This window comes from Vulpes vulpes, chromosome 2 (genome assembly GCF_048418805.1).
Source record: "Vulpes vulpes isolate BD-2025 chromosome 2, VulVul3, whole genome shotgun sequence".
In the NCBI taxonomy this organism is placed as follows: Eukaryota; Metazoa; Chordata; class Mammalia; order Carnivora; family Canidae; genus Vulpes; species Vulpes vulpes.
Genome location: NC_132781.1, coordinates 65,150,369 through 65,154,607, shown reverse-complemented (window position 1 = coordinate 65,154,607; position 4,239 = coordinate 65,150,369). Strand labels below are relative to the sequence as shown.

The following is a 4,239-nucleotide window of genomic DNA, read 5'->3' as shown; positions in this document are numbered from 1 at the left end:
GGCAGAAGACATAACCAGACATTTCTCCAAAGAAGACCTAAGCATGGTCAACAAGCACAAGAAAAAAAATGCCCCACATCTTCTGCTATCAGAGAAATACAAATCAAAACCACAATGAGGTATCACTTTACACCAATTAGAATGGATTGAAGTATGACTTTACACAAATGAGAATGGCTAAAATTAACAAGACTGGAAACAACAAATATTGGTGAGAATGTGGAGAAAGGGTAACCCTCTTGCACTGTTGGTGGGAGTGCAAGATGGTGTAGCCACTCTGGAAAATTGTGTGGAGGTTCCTCAAAGAGTTAAAAATAGAGCTACTCTACGATCCAGATTGGATTGTTTGTTTGTTTGTTTATTTTTATCATAAAGTTTAATTATGGTTCAGAAAAAATTGAGTGAATAACTTTCTCTGAAAAAATATACTGACTCTGTGTAGACTGCAGTTATTTTGGGGAGGGGGGCTGGTAAGTTAAATTTCCCTATTTTCTATTCTGAAAATTCATAAAATGTCCCATTTCCAGTCTGATTATAGAGATGCATGTGCCCCAAATGGCTGAGAATAAGTACAACAAGAAAGGCAAAAGCTGCAAAGTTAAGGGCATGCAACAGACTCTAAGAGAAGGTCTCAGAAATACCCAAAGTGGCAACAAGGAACGTTTGGCTGGAATTTGGCTGGAATTTGACATTCCTTTCAGTCATCTTTGTCTTTTGCTCTGTTTAAGGATGCGTGTGAACTCAGTGTAATTGAAATTCCTCTTCTTGTCCATAGGTGCTTCCCTGTACAGCTCATCCACCTCCTCATCTGTAAACCAGTCTCCCATGGTAGTCAGCAGCCCTCTCAGGTAATTCCTGGATGGTGCCAGTTGCTTCTTCATCAAAGCAAGCAAAAGCATTTCTGATGACATCTTCCGTATCTGTGCCGTTTAACTTTTCACCAAACATCATGAGAAACATGGTAAAATTTATGGGGCCAGGAGCCTTATTCATCATGGCATCCAGATACTCATCGGTTGGATTTTTCCTAGGGAGGCAAGCATATCATGCAAATCTTCCTTGTCAATGAAACCATCTCTGCTCTGATCAATCATGTTGAAGGCCTCTTTGAATTCCTGAATCTGTGACTGGTCAAACATGGCAAAAACATTGGATGTTGTGTGCTGGGGACGCTTCTTGATGGTCTTAGTCTTTGCCCTTTTGCTTGACATGGTGGCGGTTAAATCCCTGCACAGCCACGAGAATCGGAGCACTTCGGTGACCCCCTCGCTGCCCTGGCTGAGGCCACCAAGTCTCCTCAACTCCCGGAGCCCCTAAAGCCAGCACTTCCGGCCTCCCAGATTGGATTTTTTAAAAAAGGAAGATAAACTGTATGCTATCCACAGACATTCACTTTACAAAGAAAAACATTAAAAGAATACACACATCATGATAATGTTGATATAATAAAGCTGGAGTGGCTCTCTTAATATCAGATAAAGTAGGTTTTCAGAGTAAAGGATATTATTGGGTATTAAGAGAGTCACTTTATAATTAAAAGTGTCAATTTATCAAGAAGATATCACAATCTTGAATGTGTAGGAAGCTAACATCAGAGCTTCAAAATACATAAAGCAGACTCATGAAAGTAAAAAAAAGAAATAGATCCATGATTATATTTGATGATTACGGTAATATTCTTTTAATAATTGATCGAACAAGCTGACAGAAAATTAATAAATAGAAGAACCTGTAATCATGGCAAAAATATTTATGAAAATTAGGGAATCCTGTCATAGTCTACAATATACAACATGCCTCTTTAGGGTACTTTATCTATGCTTTTTTGCCAGTATTAATTTTGTAAAATCTTTTTCTTTCTAGTTGCTTTCATTTTTTGATACATTTTTGCCCAGGTCATTATTTTTGTTTAATTTTTTTAGATGAACTTATTGTAAAAAGCCTTAAGTTGGATTTTTAACTCTAATTTCAGAGGTATTTTATTTTATTTTATTATTTTATTTTATTTTTTACAAGATTTTATTTATTTATTCATGAGAGACACAAAGAGAGAGGCAGAGACATAGGCAGAGGGAGAAGCAGGCCCCATGCAGGAAGCCCGACATGGGACTCGATCCCTGGTCTCCAGGATCACAACCTGGGCTGAAGGCAGCCCTAAACCGCTGGGCCACCTGGGCTCCCCCTCAGAGGTATTTTAAAAATAATTCTAATACTATATTATAAATAATATCACATATAAAGTGAGATAAGCGAATACTAATCTGTATAATGGTCAGCTAAAAAAATGAGATATTTTAAATCAATTCTTTATACTTTCCTTCTCATTTGCCCCTTATAGCCATGAATTCAGTTCTTTGTATTCTCTTGAATTTCTTTATACTATTATTATTTTTGTTCTTCTTGTTAAATAACATTTGGTATTATTTTATATTTTTCAGTCTTTATATACAATTGTTACTTTTGTTATATGTGTGCATATTTGTATATATATATATTTTATGCATAGAATAAAGAAAATTGTTAACATGGGGCTAGATCTAACCATTAATTGAATGAAACATTAGAAAAACCTTCATGAAACTGAAAAACATAAAAAAGAAAAATAAAATATTTGATACTAATAGCAGATGAGTTATGAAGGGTAAATGGAGTTAAAGTACCACAGGATAATTTATTGTTCAAGAGAAAAATGAGAAATGCTTGGGTGGCTCAGCAGTTAAGCGCATTTGCCTGCGGCTCAGGGCGTGACCCTGGAGACCCGGATCGAGTTCCGTGTCAGGCTCCCTGCATGGAGCCTGTTTCTTCCTCTGCCTCTGCCTATGTCTCTGCCTCTCCCTTTCTGTGTGTCCAATGAATAAATAAATAAAAGCTTTCAAAAAAAAGAGAAAAATGAAAATGCTGATTATTATGCATTGATAAATTTAATTAAAAAGTTAAATAAAAAGTGAAGAAAGAAGTCAACTAAAACTGATGCAATAAGGAAGAGTAAATCATTTTGTCCCAAGAACTATATAAGAAAGTGAATCAGTAGTTAAATAAATTCCTACAAAAACACTCCAGGTCCAGACCAGATTTTTGAGCAAGATTTACCAAATACTCAAAGAACAGGTAATTTTAAATTTCTCCTCTGAGGGTATGTAACTGTGATACCAAAATATGTTATGTACAGTACACAAAAGAAAAATGACAGGAAAATGACATAAATTTAGAGGCTGATAAATATAGAGGCAATTAATAACACAAATATTAGCAACACTTTTTCCATTATGCATAATAATCTTCAAGTACATGTCAGGATTATACCCGGAACTCGACTTTAACATTGAAAAATCAATTCATATAATCCATAACTTTAACAGATTAAAGGAGGAAAAATAATAGAGTAATTTTTACAGATGTACAAAAAGCCATTAGTAAAATTCAACATCTATTCCTGATTTAAAATTAATATATATATATATATATATATATATATATATATATATATATAGGCAGCCCCGGTGGCTCAGAGGTTTAGTGCTGCCTGCAGCCCGGGGTGTGATCCTGGAGACCCAGGATCGAGTCCCACCTTGGGCTCCCTACATGGAGCCTGCTTCTCCCTCTGCCTGTGTCTCTGCCTCTCTCTCTCTCTCTCTCTCTCTCTCTTTTTCTCTTTCTGTCTCTCATGAATAAATAAATAAAATCTTTAAAAATATATATATATTATATATGTATATATAGAATACTAGGATTCAAGGGAACTTCTTTAACCTGATAAAGGTTATCTACAGAAAACAAACTCTTCTAAATAGCTTTCTAAACATGTAAAAACAAGCAAAATAAAGCTACATTGTCCAGTGATGAATTTGTATTTGGTAAAATCATGAAAAGAAAACAAAAGGTTTATTATCAAAACTTGAGGATAATGGTAACCTCTGAAAGAAAAGGAGAAGAAAAGGATTGGTGATAAGGGGATCTTCTTTATTGGAAGTGTTCTAGTTCTAAAATGAAGGGTGGTTCCATTGATGGACATTTAAGAATTATAATTTGAAATGTTGGAGAAATTTTTTATCTTTATCACTCTGTTCTCATGGGACAATGCCCTCTGCTTTACAACGAAATCTCCCACCGGATTGATGAATTTGACTTCCTGGATTTCTGGCTCTATTTATTTTCCTGCTCTCAAAATATTTTCGAGAGACCTATAACCACTCCGACACACACACACACACACGAACACTACCCTGCAGACCCATTTTT

General features: G+C 35.4%; 1 pseudogene; it reads right to left on the bottom strand.

Moving 5' to 3' along the window:
* Nucleotides 1-697: 697 nt before the first annotated feature.
* LOC112923605 (myosin regulatory light polypeptide 9 pseudogene) lies at nucleotides 698-1,211 on the bottom strand (annotated as a pseudogene).
* Nucleotides 1,212-4,239: the final 3,028 nt, after the last annotated feature.